The sequence below is a fragment of the Globicephala melas genome, chromosome 3 (assembly GCF_963455315.2).
Source record: "Globicephala melas chromosome 3, mGloMel1.2, whole genome shotgun sequence".
Taxonomy (NCBI): domain Eukaryota; kingdom Metazoa; phylum Chordata; class Mammalia; order Artiodactyla; family Delphinidae; genus Globicephala; species Globicephala melas.
Window position 1 is genome coordinate 43,622,307 of NC_083316.1, and position 22,070 is coordinate 43,644,376.

A 22,070-nucleotide genomic window follows, 5' to 3' on the forward strand; every position below is an offset into this window, starting at 1 on the left:
CTGGTTCATCCCCAAATCTGTTTCCTCATCAGCAAAAAAAAAAGTTACCAGTGTTATTGAGAATGATGGTCTTGGTGGCATTGTCCCCACGGTCTCATCTGAGCAGGTGCTGCTACTGTGGTGTCTTGAGTGGGGCAGGAGCAGTGAGCTGTGCTGAGACCCTAAAGCCCAGAGAAAACCAAGAGAGGAAGGAGCCGAAGCTAAGGAAGTGTGGCCAGCAGAAAGTGAGCCCCTAAGGGGAGCAGCCAGAACTAGAGTGTACAAAGGAGCAAGGTGACCTCAGGCTCAGCACAGACCAGTATGCATGACGCTCTGAGTTGCTAAGTGGACACAGCACCTGGAGACCCCAGACAGACAGGTACCAGCACACTAATTCCAGGATGTCCTGGTTCAAAGCAGGATCTAGCCCAGAAAAAAATATCTCTAGAAAGGATTAAGGAGAACACATATAGACTCCAACTAAGCAGGCTACACTTCAAACCTGGTTCCCAGAGGACAAAAAGTAAGGCATGAGGAGGAAGGCCAAAGCTCCTACTGCAATGCTCAGACCCACAACCATCCCAGGGATGAGAGCCAGGTGTAAGCCAGGAAGAAGAAGCAGAGTTGCTAATACCCTCCCAGCTTTGACCAAGATTGGTTCCAGATTGGAATCTATTGGTGGAAGATCCTTGATATTACAGCAGAGCCGGATTGGGGGAGTAAACTAAGGGAAATCAGAGACTACCTTGAGATTCAATGAAATTCACCAGGAAGGTTCTCAGCACCCTGGCATTAAGTAACTGAAAGGCCCCAATGGGAAAGAAAATGTACTGAGATAACTACAGTAGTTATTAACATTTGACATCTACCCTAGCCTGAGGGTTGGTGGAAAACTGCTTTCAAATCTTTGTGTTTCCTGAAAGTGAGCATTTGTGTGAAAAATCAGTACTTTGAATTCCTCAGTGTGTGTCTGCTGTCATTGGACAGGGGACATGGCTCCTCTGGGCACAGGCCTGGGAACCGTCTCCTTAGATATCAAGATCACCGGCAGGGGCACCAATCTGCCAGGTTCTACACGGAACCACACTCCAAAGCCAGAAGAGAAGACTAGGAATTTTAACAAGCTACTGTCTTGACACTTTCAAGTGACTCCAGTGGTTTACTTCTGCTCTTGGCCAGGAGTTTCCTAACCAGCTTCTGGGTAAATGCTTAGTTAGCATTATTTTCACTCCGTCTGGGTCTGTGACTAAAAGGTTAGCAGTGTTTTGTTTTACAACATGAGGGGAATTTGGTGCCTTGGAAACAGTGGCTAACTCAGACCAGTGGTTTTCAGGCTGCTCATGGAATCTTTTAGAAACTTAAAAAAAAAAAAAAACCAGCGTCAGGGCTCTACCCCTAGAGATTCTGACGTAATCTGTCTTGGGTAGGCAGTATGCCAGGGAATGTTTTAAAAGCTCCTCAGGTGATCCTTAGCACTTCTCAAACTCTAATGTGCAGCTGAATCCCTCAGGATCTTGCAGAATTCACAGATCCCAATCCAGGAGGTCTAGGCTGGAGCTTCAGATTCTGTATTTTTAACTAACTCTCAGGTGATGCCCAAGCTGTCTGACTATAGGCCATAGGTTGAGATGTCAGAAAATGGGGGGGAAAGTGTCAGGAAAGAGGATTCCACATTCATTTCCTCCCAGGGCTTGGGGGGTGGGGCAGTGAGTAGATGAGCCCTCCCTGACCAGGGCAGACTCCACACCCCTCCACACCCCAAGATCCATGGCTCTTTCTTCAACCATCTGCCAAGTTGAGCAGATGCTACCAGATCTCAAAGATGACCTTCTGAGTTAGCTATGAAAATAAGCAATTATCCAAATGTCCAGTAAGGCCTCAAATCAATCAGGGCGACACTAATGGGAATCCAAGAGTCAAGCAGTGAACTTTAAAAAAAAAAAAAAGAATCTGCCTTTGTTTCGCTTTGGCTCTGGGCCTGCGGGGAAACTCCGTAAGCAGAAGCTTAGGAAGCCCTTGCCCGTCAGATGGTGGGCAGGGGCTGAAGGAGGACGAGGGCTCCGTGTACACACAGCGGCTCGGTAGGGCTCTCTACGCAGTCCACAAACCTCTGCAGACTTAAGTCTTTGGCCACCTTGAGACGGGACCCAGTGAGGTCCTCCTGCAGTGGGTACCACTGTCTCCTTTGCCTTCACCTTCCGGACATTCTGCTTTCCTCACCTCCCTCCCCGATCACACATGTCTAGCAAGTTGAACTGCAAACTCTCTGTGACCTCTAGATCTATGGGATCCTCAGCCTTACTTCCCAGGACATTCTTTTTTCTCCTCCCAAGCTCAGAAGCCGTCTCCTCAGCCAGGTCTCACAGCATGGATTCCCCTACCTGGAAAGTCTCCCTTTCACATTTCCAATGACTGAAATACTCCTACTTCCCAAGGCCCCGCTTCAGTCCTATCTTTCTTTTTTTGTTTTGTTTTGTTTTGTTTTTTTGCGGTACGCGGGCCTCTCACTGTTGGGGCCTCTCCCGTTGCGGAGCACAGGCTCCGGACGCGCGCAGGCTCAGCGGCCACGGCTCACGAGCCCAGCCGTTCCGTGGCATGTGGGATCCTCCCGGACCGGGGCACGAACCCGTGTCCCCTGCATCGGCAGGCGGACTCTCGACCACTGCGCCACCAGGGAAGCCCAGTCCTATCTTTCTTGTCAATCCTTCCCACACCCGCCAGGTCCCACCAGGTCCTGGACACTTCTAGGACCTTCCTTGTCATCCACGGCTTTTACATGTCCTGCTTCTCCCGAGTTACTATCTTTTCACAAGAATATGGTGTATCTCCTTAAGCACATCATAAACTTCTGTCTGGCAGTACTGTGCCTATACTTCCTTGTACCTCCTGTCCCTGGTACAGTCCTTTGTAAATAGACGCTCAGTAAGATTTCTCACCTGTTTACCAGAGAGCTCACCACAGTTGATGAAACTGAGATTCCCAGAAGCAAGATTCTCAGGAGCATCCGCTCACAGACAAGACTTCCTACCACTGACAGAAGTATCAGTTGCCTCAGTGCCTCAGAGCCCTCTCTCATCCAGGGATGTTTGCCATTATGCAGCACCAAACAGTCCCTCTTCTGGATTCCCTGAAAGCCCTATGCTTTATAATCTGACAGGCCTCCTGTCCAGGCCAACCCTCGTGTTGGGATGTGTGTCCAGTTCAATAACTGAATCTCAGGCCTGTGCAATTTTCACTCCTTGTAAGGAAGTCAGACGTCTTTGCAGGATCAGGCCCTCGGTCTGTTCCTCTGAAGAGAAAAACAACAGGGTGTGGTTGGGAGAAAAGTAGAGACCCAGCCAAACAATGTCTCCTGGAAAAACCACTCATGCAGCTAGAACAAACAGGTATGACCACTCCACTAGCCCTGAGCAGAACCCTGCACCAGTGCAGGCCACAGATGTATACCTAGCAGCACCATCCAATGCCGTCTATCCAGGAACCACCACCAAACTTTCCGATGGGGGGAACATTTTCCCAAAAAACAAAAACGCTGGAAATTACTGTGTGATTATTGGAATGCACCATGGGAATACTTGGAAAGCAGAACCTTGCTGAGGGGTCTCAGGAATGTCCTAGTGTTCTGGCAGCCCTTGACTAACAGCAAAAGAGAAAGGAGAGGGCTCAGTGCTCAAAGGCTCTGCTCCTTTCTCCCCCAGGACACAAGGCCAAAGATGCTGCCTTAAGATGCACATGCGACTTGCCCTGGCCAGGTTCTGTGTTGGCCTTGGGCACTGAAGGCTGCTCTGAATCCTCCCTCGCTGCCCTCAGGCTCCTCTTTTGTTTCAGTCAGACTTCTCCCAGGACCCACTCCTCAGGCATTACAGAGAAGGAAGAGAGTTAGATTCAGTCAAGGTGGAGGGGGGAGAAGACTTTGCAATTAAATTGCTAATTAAGGAAATACCAACCTGAAGAAGCTAATTTGCACTGACCTATTTAAAATATCTAGCAGCAGATCAGGCATGCATTGAGGTACGGCCCTTTTATGCGCCAGCCAACTGGCTTTCTTTCAGAGCAGCGGCTATCAATAATTCCATGCTGAGGAGCATCTGATAGGAAATCAACCGCTGGCCCCTGGAATGCCAGCATTCCCCACTGCTCTGTTTTCCCAGTTGTCAGCTCTGTTTATAAATTGTCCATTTATAGCAAATCCAGCACCTGCTATGAACACCTCATCCTGCCAAGTGTTGGAGTGCATCTCAGAAAGAGCCACTATAGACTTTTTCAGCTCCTTTTAACCTTTTCCCAGTCCTTGAGTTTGAATATTTGCATAGGAATTCTGTACAGAAAAAAAGCCTAGATAGTCTATTAAAAGTTAGCATTTTGCTCCACTAAAAAAAAGAGAGAGCAAGAGAGCAAATCATCATTCTCTTGGGAGACACAGTGCTCTTTCTGAACAAGTCTGACATTGGGACACATTTAAAATAACCCTAAAAAATTCCACAGGGTAAAAATGCTCTGGAGAAAACTTAAGGAAGGCTTTCTTTTGAACTCTATTATGTAGCTTTTTAGCTCACTGTCTCTACAGCCACTTAGCAGATAATGCTGCCTGCTGCTCAAACACATTATGTAAAATATATTTAAAAACACCTTCTTCAGTGCTGGAAACCCACTATGTTTTTTTTTTTTTTTTCCTTCTCAGTTAGCCATTTGCAAAGTACTTAAAGTTAATTCTCAAAATTCCACCCCTCCCCCCAATCCCAATATGCTTCTGTTCATTTTGTTCTATGCAAAACAAAATAAAATCAATGGCACACGTAGAATATTGGTGGAGTGTGGGTTCATGGTTTCTAGAGGGTTGTGAAGGTCAAGCCAGGTGTGTGTGGATAACCTTGGGGTGGTGGGGCAACAGGCTTGATGCTTCAGTTTACAACTTGCCACAATAATCCTCCTCGAGCATAAGATGGTCACCCTTTGAAAGCCCTGAGGGAGACCCTGATTAAGATCACATGAGCAGAGGCAGCTGGGCTGAGGGGGGCAGCATTCCTGAGCCCCAGCTCCGCCTTCATCCAAGTGGGCAGCCCCATATTTTCATGAGAGGACTCAAGGGCTTGATGCTTCTTCTTTCTTAAAAATAAAGTTGAGGGCTTCCCTGGTGGCGCAGTGGTTGGGAGTCCACTGCCGATGCAGGCGACGCGGGTTCGTGCCCCGGTCCGGGAAGATCCCACGTGCCGTGGAGCGGCTGGGCCCGTGAGCCATGGCCACTGAGCCTGCACGTCCGGAGCCTGTGCTCCGCAACAGGAGAGGCCACGGCGGTGAGAGGTCAGCGTACAGCAAAAAATAAAAAATAAATAAAATAAAATAAGGTTGAGTTATCTGGATATAAAAGACAACCCAGGCGAGGTTATTATTATTATTCGCAGTCCAGCAAAGTTAGGTGGTCGTGAAATCGGGAAAAACTGAAGTGATTCAAGAAATAGAATCAGAGGACATGGAATTAAATACCCGTGAAAGTGGAAATGTTGCTCTGACACAATGTGTTTTCCTTTGCACAGGTCAGGGTCGTCAGCATTCCAAAACATTCCAAAAACGTGTAGCTTTTGTTGCAATCCATATAGATTAAGCTAATCTTAGATTACATAGGCATCAATTATTTCTTTCCAAAGTGGGATTGTGCTTAAGCAGTTACACGTTACTCCAATGCAAATCATCCTTGCTTACTTTTTGCTCATTCGATGGCCATCTGTTTTACCAACCTGGTTTCTCTCACTCATCACGGAAGTCAAGCCCGCGGAGATGATCTCTGAGATGCCCCTGCTGGAGAAAGGAATGTGCAAATTAGGAGACCACAAATCAGTTTGAAAACTCAATGACTCCTTCCCATAAATCTGTGTCCTTAATATTAAAAATCATTTAGAGGTGCTGAAAAGAAAGAGAACTGATCGCTAACAGAAAACAGCAGCCCTACTCTCTTCGGGGCTCGGATTAGTAGTCGAGAGGGGTAACGCAGGTCTAAATCCATATTCTGCTACCAAAAATAGAAGAGAGGAAACCTTTGAAGCCAAAGAAGGCCTAAGAATAACTGTCAGCAAAGAGCTAGAGGGACATGGGCAGGAAGCAATGCTCAAATGCCAGTTTTGTGCTGCCTTTTTTTTCTTCCCCTCCCAGTGGCTTTCACATTCGTCCTGTTAAAAAGATAGCTTTCAAAGACTTCCCTTCCTCACAGATACGGAGCCCTTCACAGCCTGCCTTTCTGCAGCGGCTCAGGGGCCTGGCACTCCACATTGCTTCCATGCAGCCCTTGGATTTGGTGCTACTTCCCCACATGGATTACTTCAATCTGTTTAAGGTTGAACAGTGAGCCCTTCATAGACCACGTTCCACAGAGAGCCCTCAGTAGGAAATGGTTGGCTGAGCAAACATTTGTTTCCTGTTTTGCTTTTGATAATTTTACACTTCAGCTCAACCTAGCTTTCCTCTTTTAAATTGTTTTTGTAGTCATGAAAATGAACGCACCAAACTAGTGAAGTTTGTTTGATCTCATGTGCTTTGAATGATGCTATTAAAAATACACTTGAATACATCTTATAAGAGGTAGTGGAATTAGAAGAGATTCCTTGGAAACAAGAGGGTGAGGGAGCTTTGGGATGGCCTTGGGATGCCTGGAGAGACACAGAGGGTAAGAGGGTTACTAGAAGGAGATCAGCTTCATGGGTGGTGATGAGGCAGCTTAACGGCCTGAGAATGGAAAATAGGGTATGGGGGAGAATGTAGGTAAGACAGACATTAAGACAGCACAGCCTCTGCTAGCCGTACAGCTTTATGCAAATTAGAAGGAGGCATCCCTTTTTCTGAGCACACGCAAACATGTGAGGGTGCAGGGCTAGATTTCAGCCCTCGCTCTTCCCTTTGGCCAGGTGCCCTTCTGCAAGGCAGAGCCCGCACATATAACACGTGGGGCTCGGGAAGAATGTGTGCAAGAGATTGAAAGGCCCAAATGGGGAAATTTAGAATTGGCAAAAAAAAAAAAAAAAAAAAGGGTCACGACGAATGCTTCTGGTAGCGTACAGGAAATCCTGTTTTGAATCATAGATCTGTGCTGGCGTGTATGGGTGGGAGGATGGTTGGCAAAATTGATTTCTCCACACCAGCTGTATCAAAACATCTCCGTGGAATGTTTGATCCTTTGTCATGTTTCATATGATACATGTATTGTTCATTTCACAAGCACTTTGTGCTCCTTACATCTAATGAATAACGTCCGGGATTAATACAATTTAATTTGTCAGGATCATAACCCATGCCTTGGCACAAATCATTGTGACTCGTTATAATGTGAGCAATCCTCAGCCAGGACCTGAGAACATTTAGACTTCACAGGATGAACAGCTGGGGACGCTTAACTGCCTTTATCTCAAAACTCTTGAACGTCTTATCGAAACAACTGGTTAAACTTCAGCCAAACAAAAAAATGTAACAACCTCCACTCCTCAGACAGATTGTTCTTCCAAGGTCATGGCCCCAATTTGTAATATAATCCCTTATCAATCTGTCTGGGTTAGGTCCATGAATTGCATCATGGTTAGCACAACGGAAGTGGGCAAAAATCAAAATCCCATAGAAAATAGAGAAACAAGAAAAAAACCAGAACATGACATTTCATACCGATAACATAATCAATATGTGGCAAATGCACTACTCTCGCTTAGGACCTGGGCATTCAGTGACTGCTAGGGAACCATTAACGTTTATGTGACAATTTACAGATTTTACAGTTCCTCAGCAACGGTTCCATGCACCATATTGTCAAATCATCAGAACAGTCCTTTGAGGTAAGTATGGTTTTGTCATCACCTTTCGATAGATGAGAAAATTGAGAATTCAGACAAGCTGAGAGACTTGCCTAAGACTGTCCAAATAGTAAATGACAGAACCAGGCTTCAATCCCAGGCCTTCTGGCTCAAATCAAACGAGCAATCTTGCTAATATACCGATTCGCTAGTTCAAATGGAAGCATCTCCTAATGGCTTTCTGCATCACAGACAGGGTCTACCTATTTCTGGGATGAAAAATAGCCTGATATGCGATGGGATTAGCAATTATACATTCTGGCAACTTCAATGACTTAGCTTTTGAACATCTATTTTACTTTCTAAAGATTTTGGTCTGATTTTTATATGTAAAACGATATTCTCTGTTGCAATTGACCCAGGCATGTAGCAATCAAAAGATTCAATAAAGGGCTTCCCTGGTGGCGCAGTGGTTAGGAATCTGCCTGCCAGTGCAGGGGACACGGGTTCGAGCCCTGGTCTGGGAAGATCCCACATGCCGCGGAGCAACTAGGCCCGTGAGCCACAACTACTGAGCCTGCGCATCTGGAGCCTGTGCTCCGCAACAAGGGAGGCCACGACAATGAGAGGCCCGCGCACCGCGATGAAGAGTGGCCCCTGCTCACTGCACCTGGAGAAAGCCCGCGCACAGAAACGAAGACCCAACACAGCCAAAAATAAATAAATAAATTTAAAAAAGAAATTCAATAAAATCTATGGAACTATAAAAACCAATAGCAATATTATTAAAAATCATAATTTAAATAGGAGAGGTCTTTTGGGTTTTTTAAATTTTTAAAAATTTGTTATTTTTAACAAATAAAAATTGTATATATTTAAGGTATACAAAGTAATGTTTTTATATATGTTTACACTGTGAAATGATTACCACGATCAAACTAATTAACATATCCATCACCTCCCATAGTTACATTTTCTTGGTGTGTGTGTGCTGAGAACACTTGAGATCTCTTGAAAATTGCTAACTATAGTCACTGTGCTATACATTCATCTTATAACTGTAAGTTTATACCCTTTGATCAGTATCTCCTTTTTCCCCTACTCCCCAGCCTCTGGTAACTACCATTTTACTCTCCACAAAAACCAGGTTTTGTCAGGTTTTATTTTTATTGTCTTTGGCTGGTTTGGAATGTTGGGGAGTGTGATGTTTATTTTAACATGAAAGCATTTAATGAAGTTTAAAGTAGGTCTTGCAAAGAACTTCCGGCTGAGGCCGATTCTCAATGTTGGTATATAGTCGACCAGTTCTCATTGTTTGATGACCAGCCATCCAGGTGAGAGGACAGTCTTGTGTGCTGCCTCGGCATCCAGGTCAGTAATGCCACATCAGAGGCTAAGAATAAGGTCCTTTATGCAGTCCCTCTGCCAAACACATTTTTGGAGAAGTAAGAGGTTAACTGATTTCAGTTAACAACTGCCTCTGAGTTATCTGCTTCTATAATAACCACTCTATCTTAATTCAGATTCCTGATTAAAAAACTATTTTTCAAAATTGAGGATACCTTTGTATTTACCATTTCAGGAGTCTGAAACCAATTTGATTGGATTTACAATATCATTATCTCAAGTTGTGTAACAAGTGACAAAATACTTTGGGAAGTTGTAAGGCCAAGGCTGGCAGCAATCCATTGGAAGGCCTGCTTTCTAGAAGATTCAGCCATGTAATCAAATGATGACAACAGATGGTCAAACTCATCCATCATCACATCTTTACAATAAAAAACAGCAGCCCTTAGAATAAATCTAGTAAAAATGACACATAATCTAATCAAGTAACTAGGGATAGTTCCAATAAGTAGTCCCTTATTGTTTACATCCACTTCAGTTCTGCATGTCCAGGTTACATTGTTAGGTTATCACTTCCCAACCTGCTCTATGATACCAATTCCACTTCTAGTTTTCTAACCTAGAAAAATTCTTGTTTGCGTGAGATGTGTGCAAAAATGTTTGTGGCAGTGCTGTTTGTTATTTTTTTTTTAACTTTTTTAAAGTTTTTAAACAACCTAACTGGCCCTCATGGAAGAAATGGATTTGAATGTTTTGACGCAATGTGAATACAGCAGAATGATAAACAATGAATACAAGGAATAAATTGACGCACGCATTTCAGGATGGATAAATCTCAAAATATTGTTGAGTGAAGAAAAGCAAATTGAAAAACGCTGTGTTTAGTGTGCTAGTTGTCCTAATTCATTCAGGCTGTTACAACAAAATACCACAGGCTGGGTGGCTTATAAACAGCCAAAATGTATTTCTCACAGTTCTAGAGGCTGGAAAGTCCAAGACCATGGTGTCCGCATGATCAGGTTCTGGTAAAGATGCTCTTCTGGGCTGCAGATTGCCAACTTCTCACTGTGATCTCACATGGAAGGGGCAAGGGACCTCTCTGGAGCCTCTTTAATCCCATTTGTGAGGGCTCTGCCCTCAGGACCGAATCACTTCCTAAAGGCTCCACTTGCTAATACCATCATCCTGGAGGGTTAAGATTTCCACCTGTGGATTTAAGGGAGGTGGCACACAAATACTTAGGCCATAGCACTAGTATCTTAGTAAAAAACTTAAAATGTACAAAATAAGTTATAAATGGGTACATACAAACATGTATCCTTCTGGGGAAGGATAGAAGAGATGAAGAGAGCTTTGCTCTACCTGTAATTCTTTTCATCTTTAGCTAGATTTAAAACTTTTTTCACAGTAATCAAAACATTATGCTAGGGGTTTCCCTGGTTGCGCAGTGGTTAAGAATCCGCCTGCCAATACAGGGGACATGGGTTCGAGCCCTGGTCTGGGAAGATCCCACATGCCGTGGAGCAACTAAACCCATGCGCCACAACTACTGAGCCTGCGCTCTAGACCCTGTGAGCCACAACTACTGAGCCCACGTGCCACAACTACTGAAGTCTGTGCGCCTAGAGCCCGTGTTCCGCAACAAGAGAAGCCACTGCAACGAGAAGCCCGCACACCACAAAGAAGAGTAGCCCCCTCTCTCCGCAACTAGAGGAAAACCCGTGCCCAGCAATGAAGACCCAACGCAGGCAAAAAAATAAATAAAATTAAACAAAAAGGGGGGGGAGGAACATTAATTCATTCATGTGTTTAGGGAAAGGGCTAAAAATTTAAAAAAAGAAAAAGCAGTATACTACTGGCATAAAGACAGGCATATAGACCAGTAGAATAGAATACGGAGCCCAGCAATAAACACCCTGTGTATTTGCTCAAATAATTTTTGACAAGGGTGCCAAAACCATTCAATGGGGGAAAAGATAGTCTTTCCATCAAAATAAAAGGGAAAACTGGATATCCAAGTGCAAAAGAATGATGTTGGACTCACACTTTGCACTATATATAAAACTAACTATATAAAATTAACCCCAAATGGATTTAAGACCTAAACATAAAAGTGAAAACTATAAAACTCTCAGAAGAAAGGATGGGGGAAAAGCTTCATGGCATCGACTTTGGCAATGACTCCTTGAATATGACACCAAAAGCATAGGCAACAAAAGAAAACATAAATTAGACTTCATCAAAATTTAAAATTTTGTGTTATCAAATGACATTATCAACAGAATGAAAAGGCAGCCCATAGAATGGGAGAAAATATTTGAAACTCATATACCTGATAAGAGATTAATATCCAGAATATATAAAGAACTCTTATAAGTCAACAACAAATACAATTTTAAAATGGGCAAAAACTTAAACAGATAGTTCTCCAAAGAAGATATACTAATGGGCAATGAGCACATAAAATGATGTTCAACATCACTAATCATTAGGGAAATGCAAATCAAAAACAAGAGATCCCACTTCAAATCCATCAGGATGTTTATTTTTAAAAACAAAACAAAACAATAAGTGTTGGGGAAGATGTAGAGAAATTGAGACAACGAAAACGCCACTGCCGAAATGGATTAAAGACCTAAATGTAAGGCCAGAAACTATCAAACTCTTAGAGGAAAACATAGGCAGAACACTCTATGACATAAATCACAGCAAGGTCCTTTTTGACCCACCTCCTAGAGAAATGGAAATAAAAACAAAAGTAAACAAATGGGACCTAATGAAACTTCAAAGCTTTTGCGCTGCAAAGGAAACCATAAAGAAGACCAAAAGACAACCCTCAGAATGGGAGAAAATATTTGCAAATGAAGCAACTGACAAAGGATTAATCTCCAAAATTTATAAGCAGCTCATGCAGCTTAATAACAAAAAAACAAACAACCCAATCCAAAAATGGGCAGAAGACCTAAATAGACATTTCTCCAAAGAAGATATACAGAGTGCCAACAAACACATGAAAGAATGCTCAACATCACTAATCATTAGAGAAATGCAAATCAAAACTACAATGAGATATCATCTCACACCAGTCAGAATGGCCATCATCAAAAAATCTAGAAACAATAAATGCTGGAGAGGGTGTGGAGAAAAGGGAACCCTCTTACACTGTTGGTGGGAATGTAAATTGATACAGCCACTGTGGAGAACAGTATGGAGGTTCCTTAAAAAGCTACAAATAGAACTACCATATGACCCAGCAATCCCACTACTGGGCATATACCCTGAGGAAACCATAATTCAAAAAGAGTCATGTACCAAAATGTTCATTGCAGCTCTATTTACAATAGCCCAGAGATGGAAACAACCTAAGTGTCCATCATCGGATGAATGGATAAAGAAGATGTGGCACATATATACAATGGAATATTACTCAGCCATAAAAAGAGACGAAATTGAGCTATTTGTAATGAGGTGGATAGACCTAGAGTCTGTCATACAGAGTGAAGTAAGTCAGAAAGAGAGAGACAAATACCGTATGCTAACACATATATATGGAATTCAAAAAAAAAAAATGACATGAAAAACCTAGGGGTGAAACAGGAATAAAGACACAGACTTACTAGAGAATGGACTTGAGGCTATGGGGAGGGGGAAGGGTAAGCAGTGACAAAGCGATAAAGAGGCATGGACATATATACACTACCAAACGTAAGGTAGATAGCTAGTGGGAAGCAGCCGCATAGCACAGGGAGATCAGCTCGGTGCTTTGTGACCGCCTGGAGGGGTGGGATAGGGAGGGTGGGAGGGAGGGAGATGCAAGAGGAAAGAGATATGGGAACATATGTATATATATAACTGATTCATTTTGTTGTGAAGCTGAAACTAACATACCATTGTAAAGCAATTATACTCCAATAAAGATGTTAAAAAAACAAAACAAAACAAAACAAAACAATAAGTATTGGGGAAGATGTAGAGAAATTGGAACCCTGATGCATTGCTGGTAGGAATGAAAAATGTTGTAGCCACGGTGAAAGACCACATGTTGGTTCCTCAAAAAACTAAACATAGAATTATCACATGATCCAGCAATTCCACTTCTAAGTATATATTCCCCCCCCCCAAAAAAAAGGTGAAAGCAAGGATTGGACAGTTGTTTGTACACCAACATTCATAACAGTATTATTCACAATAGCCAAGAGGTGGCAACAACCCAAACATCAATTGACAGATACCTGGGTAAACAAAATGTGATACATACACGGAATGGAATATTATTCGGCCTTAAAACGGAATGAAATTCCAATGCATGCTACAACATGGATAACACTTGAAAACATTATGCTAAGTGAAATAAGCCAGTCACCAAAGGACAAATACTGTATGATCCCAATTATATGTTACCTAGAAAAGCCATATCATAAAGTAGAATAGTGGTTACCAAAGGCTGGGAGAGTTATTGTTTAATGGGTACAGAATTTCAGTTTGGGATGATGAAAAAATTCTGGAGATGGAAAGTGGTGTTACACAATGGTGGGAATGTACTTAATGTCACTAACTGTACATTCAGAACGGTTAAAATTGTCATTTTTGTGTTATGTGTATTTTATCACAATAATTTTTTTTTCTAGTGGGAGAAAGATGAATCAAATATGGCAATGTGCTAAAATTAAAATCTTAGTAGTAGGTTTACAGGTCGTCTATTACATTAGTTTCTGTACTTTTCTGCGTATTTGAAATGTCTCGGCTTAATTTTGGTTAATTTGTTATAAGTTTCAAAAGAACGGGGTTCTCTTAATATTATTCTGACCCTCACTGTCAGGTAGAATGATGAGAATAAGGAATAAGGTACTAAAGGCTGAAGGCCAGCTCTTTGATTATTTGATTAGTTTCCTGTGATCTGAAACAGTGCTTCTCAAATTTAGTGTGCATACAAATTACCTACAGATCTTATTAAAATGCAAATTATGATTCAGTTGGTCTGGGGTGAGTCTCCAGTTCTAAAAAGCTCCCAGGTGATGGCAATGCTGCCGCTCCACAGATACTTTGAGTAGCAAGGATCAAAAGGATGATAGCATTCTACATATGTTCTCTTTCATTCGAGAGTTTTCTTAATTATGTTCTTCTAGATAAAGGGCTGAAGCCAGCCTTGATTATTCTTAACCGAAAAATTCATCATCTTACAATTTGTTCGATAGACTACTGTAAAGCAAAATTAAACAAACCCAAATCATTGCTGAAAATATTTCACAAAGACTACAACTACTTTAAAAATCCTAAACTGGAAACTGACTCAGCTGCCAAAGTCCATAATAAATGCATAGTTTAGGATATACTAATCCCTCTTCCCCAAACAAGTTGTGAAATAGGAATTGCTGTAGCACAAATTTCCACTGATGGCAAGTTACTTCGCTTAATTATATAGCCCTTAAAAGATCTCTTTATTTTGTAAATTCCAGGATAATCCTATGTTGGGAGCTAATAATTTCACCTACCATAAGATGATGGATTAATTGCCTAAAATTGGAAAAAAGAAAAGAAAAGAAAAAAAAAAACCAGGAAAAAATTTCTTGCCAGAATGGTTTAGGATCTGTTCTGCCTGGTGGGTCGCAAGGCGCCCATCTAGTTAACTGAATTGAAGCTTCAGGAGATGTAATACTCCCAGAATGGGCACAAATGTGACCCACCCCACTGCCAAAAAGACAGAGATCCTCTATATCCTCCAGTTAACCACCAGCCCAATGAGCTCCTCTTCAGAATCAAATGGTAATGTTCTCTGCATGAGTGTAGTTGACTGTGAGTAAACTAATCCCAGGCAGAATTACACCACTACGGAGCTTGTTTTTTTCGAATCCAGGAAAGTTTTAAATAACGTAAGGCTACGGGTAGCATTCACTAATTTTTCATCAGCCTATGATTTCGGAGGCATGAATTGTCTTTAGTCCAAACTGAAAATTTTGACAAATACCCTAGGTCAATTGTTCTTTGGAGCCTGTACCCTGCTCTTGCAAACAGGATAATTATAATAATACATACATAGAGCTTTTATAGCACCCTAACTCTGTGCCAAGCCCCATTCTGCATGTTTCACGTGGGTTCTCTCATTAAATCCTTACAACAACCCTATGAGACAGGTGTTACTATCATCAGCTCACAGTTAAGAAAACAGACTCAAATCACTGTTGTACACCTAAAACTTATATAATATTGTACCTCAACTATACCTCAATAAAAAAAAAACACACAGACTCAGAAAATAAAATATGTCCAAAGCCACAAAGTAAGCAACGGTTTCTGACTCCAGAATCCTGTTCACCATGATGTTCGATTGCCAGTTTTAACTGTAATTGCTAATCCCAATCATAAATGGTGTCAAACAGGGCTGCTCCAAAGTACTTGAGGAAACTATAGTAAGTTGGAAGCATGCCCCTTTCTTACAGCAATCATTCTCCTCCTGTCTTTATTCATGCTCATTTGGAGCAGTCATTAGAAACATACGGGCCTGCTACTAATTGCTGTTAAGAAAAAAAAAATTTGATATTTGGCAAAGAGTCTGCAATATTTAAGCGAAAGTTCACTAATGCCTCTATTGAATTACTCAGTTCAGTTTAGCCACCCTGGAGGGCTAAAATTTAGGGGTGTGCTGAAGTTTCTTTTTGAAGAATAGCTGGCTGTGATGCAGGCCTGAAAATAAAAAGCTGGGGCTTGGATAGTATCAGCACATTTTCGTTTCTAAGGCAATTGAATTCCCTTCCAAATGACTTACTTCTCTCCACAAAAAACTAGGTTCTTCCTTCCTGGGCTTGGTACTTCATTGGCAAGTAGAAGGGCTCTATATACATACAAAATATTAATAGCTCAAAAGGAGGTCACACTGAATCAAGAATCATCTATCCACTTGCTGTGCAAATGTCAGAGAGCTCATACTCTGGGTGGGTCAAAGGAGGGAAGGGCTAAAAAATACTGATAGTATCAAGTCAGAAAACAGAAAGCCAAATGTGTTTCAACCCCATTTGCAATCTTAAATTACAGCTTCTACTGCTGGAGTCACTATTTCAAAAAGACAGTCCTCAATAAAATGTAATTCAGAGGCAATTTGCTTACCAGAGGCCAATGGCTTATTCTTCTGGATTCATATTTCTCAGGATCTAAAGGCACTAAAGATTTCTTTTTCTTTTTCTTTTTTTTTTTTTTTTTTTTTTTGCGGTACGCGGGCCTCTCGCTGTTGTGGCCTCTCCCGTTGCGGAGCACAGGCTCCGGATGCGCAGGCTCAGCGGCCATGGCTCACGGGCCCAGCCGCTCCGCGGCATGTGGGATCCTCCCGGACCGGGGCACGAACCCGCATCCCCTGCATCGGCAGAAGGACTCTCAACCACTGTGCCACCAGGGAAGCCCAAGATTTATTTTTCTTAAGATGGGGAACCGAGAGTCTTCCTAACAGTACAGAAAAGTGAATGACAATTCTTTTAAAATTAGTAATGACAAATAAAACACTACCAAAAAATCAAACAGAAGAAAAGCAATTACATCATTAATCAATGCGATTATTTATAAGAGCCTGAAGTATACTTCCCTTAACTTCCTCTATCTTCACAAATATAGAGAGAAAATGGCAAAGATAAAGGTTGCATCCTGAGTAGGGTCAGAACCACAGGATGGCCATTAAGTATTGAACAGAAGTACATTTTTAAATTTATTTATTTATTTACAGTTGAGTCCGCTTGATTACTTCTTTTACATTAGGTTAAAGGCACAGGTTCATTTAATGAAAAGCTGAGTCAGAAATCCTCTAAGGCCACTCGTCACGGATGCATGTGCAGAGATTGATGGAAATGTTGGGTTAATGCACAGTCTCATTGTAATTTTGCACAGAGCACTGGACAATGGTTTACTGATGAGGGACAACACAGGAAACACAGGTATTGTAATACAAAGATCATTCATTATTATACTTGCCATATTTCCAGACTTCACAATTACCTTGTAGAATTCAACCAATTATTCTAATAGACTAGGGCTTGTCAAGTATTTTGGTCTTGAGATCTTTTCACACTCTTAAACTATTGAAGACTATTGAAGACCCCAAAGAGCTTACTTTAATGCAAGTTATATCTACCGATGTTTACTGTGTTAAAAATGAAAACAGAAAATTTTTAAATTTTACTCATGAAAAAATAAACCCATTACATGTTAATATAAATAACATTACAATAAAAGGTAAGTATATTTTCAAAACCCAAAAAAAAAATCAGTGAGAAGAGTGGCACTGTTTTACATTTTTGTCAGTCCTTTTAATGTCTGGCTTATTAGAATACAGCTGAGTCCAGAACAGAACTGTTCTGACATATTTTGAAGTAATGAAAAAGCTCCACCCTCATGCATGTATACAGTTGGAAAAGAGGAGCATTTTAATAACTTTTGCCGATAATTGTGGATATTCCTTTTTGATATTATACCAAAACTCAATAAATAGTTTTCTGAAGATTTGTTGCAATGTGGAATTTAAAACTGTGTCAATAAACTTTTCATATTGTTACATTAAATTCATTGATCTCATGCACTTTCATGCATCTTTTACCCATGTTATAATGTAACACTACACATTGTCGTTTAGGAAGTGTTAGTTCACTGAAGTTATGGAAATCTTCCAAATTGTTAGTACATTTCTTTATGCAGTAACAAAAATTTACACTTAATAAATAGTAAAAATGCTAGCATATAATATTAATAAACACTGATCTCATAAAATCATTAGATATTGGGAAGTTATCAAGCTCACAGTGATGGACACGGTATTAGAATTTTAATTTTTGCTTGAAATTTCAGATTTTGACATTAGCAAAATACCACCAGTTGTTTTCTTAAAAGTGGCATTTTCCCTTTGTTTACTTTGGAAAAAAATGTCAGCCAAATACCCAAATTTGAATATCCATGGTTTGTCCGTCAGTCATTCCTTCAAGGAAAAATGGTGTTCCAAAAATAAAGTTCTAATTCAAAAAATTGCAAAAGTTCTTTTTTCCAAGACAACGTGCTTTCATTGATGACAGAAGTGCTTCATGAATCAGACTTCCCAGGTCATCACACAGAATATTAAAAAATCGTACCAACTACATGGTGGTGAAGAATAAATACAACAACTAGTACAATTTGGTGCCACTGCCTTGATTTGTATTAAGGCACTAGCGCTTTTACGCACCATTGCTTTTGTGTCATCATTGCAAATGTCAATGCAGTTGAAAAGGTAAGTTCTTAATATATTATAAACATTGCTCTGACCTTGCAGACTCCGTGCAGAGTTCTCAGGGACCCCCCCCCAGGGGTTCCAGGGTCACACTTTGAGAACCACCGGAGTGGACTACAACCTACAGAAAATCTTGTCATACTTAAATCTGTGTTCTTTAGAGATAATGGCTCTGCAATTCTATAACATGTGGTTACTGAGCATGTGGCCCACCAGGAGGAAGACTCTTGACAAATATTTTGTGTTGCAGTGCCACTTTCATTTGAAAAATTGTCTCTCTCCTTATATGTCATTGTATAACAGACAGATGATAGTAACCATGCGTGTTCGGGAGAGGGGAATTACAGCAGGGGGTCAGGGAGATGAAATTGGAAGGACCCAGGAATCTCAACGACAGACCTGACCTAGCTGATTCAGAGCCAGTGCCCAATCCCCACATCCAGCAGGCAGTGGAAATGCCAGGAGCCACTGGGAGGGAAGAGAGGCCTGGCATCTGGCATTCCAGAGAGCCTCAGGCAAGAGAGAGCTTGCACAGAGATGGCTGGATCTGTGGCTTGGGCATTTCCAAAGAGGACATTGTTATGCCAGAGGCCCCTGGGGGCCCCTTCCCTGTCCTTGTGGCTTAGTTGGCAGGACTTCTTTGCTCAGCATCCTTCTAGATCCCTTTCAACACACACCTCCATGCCCCAGTCTCATATTTACAAACAAGTTCCGAGAGAGGAACTAAGTTGTTCCTCTCCTCCCCACACCCCAAAATTAGGCTCTCATTACGTGAACAAACATCTCAAGGTTTGGATCCAAGAATTCATGTTTATAGTGTAACCTTGCACTTTTTATTTTTGGTGTGAATCCCTTCCTTTGTAATGTATTTTTAAAACTCTTGTTATTATTCAGAAGTGACATCTCTCTCTCCATGGATTCTGACGAGATTTTTGTTGTTTGAGTAACAAGAAGGAACAGCTGAGGTAAGGGGTATATACAATGTCTTTTGTGTACAGAAGATACTTAAGAGGCACTGTGAAAAGTTCTCCCACATATGCTACATAATTCTATCTGTAAGCAATTCTTCTGATTCTTGTAACATCTGTAAGTAATTTATTTTTTAATTTTTATTTTTTTGATAAATTTATTTATTTATTTTTGGCTGTGTTGCATCTTCATTGCTGCATGCAGACTTTCTCTAGTTGCGGCGAGCAGGGGCTACCCTTCTCTGAGGTGTGTGGGCTTCTCATTGCGGTGGCTTCTCTTTGTTGCAGAGCACAGACTCTAGGCACACGGGCTCAGTAGTTGTGGCTCGCGGGCTGTAGAGCGCAGGCTCAGTAGTTGTGGCACACAGGTTTTGTTGCTCCGCGGCATGTGGGATCTTCCCACACCAGGGCTCAAACCCATGTCCCCCTGCATTGGCAGGCAGATTCTTTTTTTTTTTTTTGCCATACGCGGGCCTCTCACTGTTGTGGCCTCTCCCGTTGCGGAGCACAGGCTCTGGACGCGCAGGCTCAGCGGCCATGGCTCACGGGCCTAGTCGCTCTGCGGCACGTGGGATCTTCCCAGACCGGGGCACGAACCCGTGTGCCCTGCATCGGCAGGCAGACTCTCAACCACTGCGCCACCAGGGAAGCCCAGCAGGCAGATTCTTAACCACTGCTCCACCAGGGAAGTCCCTGTAATTTATACTTTATAAATGGAGAAATTGAGGCACCCAGGGCTTAGGTGACTTGGTTAAATCAGCAGATAAATATTCGATGTGAATACTCTCAGCCCAGTGTGTTTTCTCCCAGGTCAGTGGTTATACTACCCCCCCAAAAAAATTCAGTCCAGTTTTTATCTATATTGTTGATACTATCTGAAATATTAATTAGGAGACTAATAATGACAGTGAACACTGAGTATCTGTCATCAACAAGAAAGGAGGTAAAAGTTTACTAGTAAAGTTTTTCCATGGTGGCTTTTTTAGTTACAAAAGTATGTCCTAAACATACACTTTAAAAAATATATTGAGTATTAATTCACTAGCCCATTCTACCTTACCCAGCAGTCTGCAGATACTACCTTGAATTAATGCTAGGAAGCAGAACTCTTACCTTCTTTCAATTTGATTGTTGGGTTTATATTTGTACTAGAGCAAGCGCTCTATAATTTAATACTTAGTTTTAAAACATGCTACTTTGAATTGATCTGTGAACCCAGTTGCCTTATTTCCCCTATCTTTTTTCTGTAAGAAGAGCTTCTGTTGGATTTTGATTTATAGTACTAAATATACTATGACAGAACCAAGCCCAAGCCCCAGTGTTCTAAGGTGTCATTCAGTTAAAGGTAGAAATGAAATTAGGCTTCCTGCAATGTAGATAACATTCATACAGGATGAAACATTTTATTGGAACAGTGATGGTTTCTGCTGCTGTGCATTTCTTCCTTTGTCATTGGACCTCCATCTATCACCCAGGCATTTGGCTCATTATGGATACCTGAATTATCAATAGTAACTAATTAGCCCTTAATTAGGGCATTGTGATGATGAGGCCACAATTGCAGCTGTGTGTCTGTTGGGTGGTTTCTCTCCATTTGCCCCAGCCTGCCATCTTGCATCCTACCTTTCACAGGTTCACAACGGGCTAGTCAGCAAGCAATCAGTTGACTCAATAAAAATATAAAATAAAAAACGCTGCTGTCAAACAACTTCCAAAATGCTTAGTTTATTGATCGGGAATCAAAAGCATGCCCTCCAAACAGTATATAATTCTTACTATGTCTTGAATTTGTACAGGGCATTTCTAACAGAAAAATCAAAGCACTGCTGAAGGTATCTTAAATTATTTTAATATTTATCCAGTGCCTATGGTGTTCATGACATTATTCTAGCCACTGTGGGAGATATAAGACCTGGTCCCTGCCTTATCGAAGCCTAAAATGGATGCAGGAAGATAATAATTATGCCAAGCCTTATCTTGAAGATACTGTTCTAAGTGCTGTATGTACATTATTGTATTTTCTTCCCAACTATTTGAGTAGGTATTATTATCCCCATTTTACCAACAAAGAAACAGAGGTTCAGGAAGAATAAACGATTTACCAAGAAAATTAAGTGCTTGGGCTATGACTCAAACTTGTGCCTTTTTGACTCCAAAATTAGCTATAATACTACAAAGTATAAAGACTTAAAATAGTAAAACACCCCCCTCCAAAATTAAAATGAACATTTCTCAAATGCTCCTATACTTTTCCAGCCCATGGATACAAAAAGAAGTCACAGAAATATCAATAATGCACAAATCCTGTTTTTGTGGCACTGTACCCAAAGAGTATCAGGCTGCCCTTTCTGAAACATACACACCTCCCAGTTATTTTGGGAATCTGCAAAAAAGAGATGCAGTCTCACACCTGCTCACAAAGCACTCTATCCACTGCAATCACCGGGAGATATCTAACTGAGGGTTTATGGAACTTGAAGAGTTAGAAATAGACTTTGAAGAACAGGGAGCCTTCCCCTTGGTAGAATGGAAGAAATAGACCCTCAGCTGGCTACATCAATGGTGTTGAGAGGACACACAAATAATTCCATTAATTTATATTTAGTTTTGGGGTAGCCTCAGAGATGGTCACTTACATACACACAGGTTGAACCTGGTCCCCCAAACCTCTCAGTCATTACTAAGGGCATTCATGTCTTTGGAACTTGAATCATAAACAAGAGAAGCATATGCAAGTATGACATTGGGGAAGATGCTATTTTTTAGGAA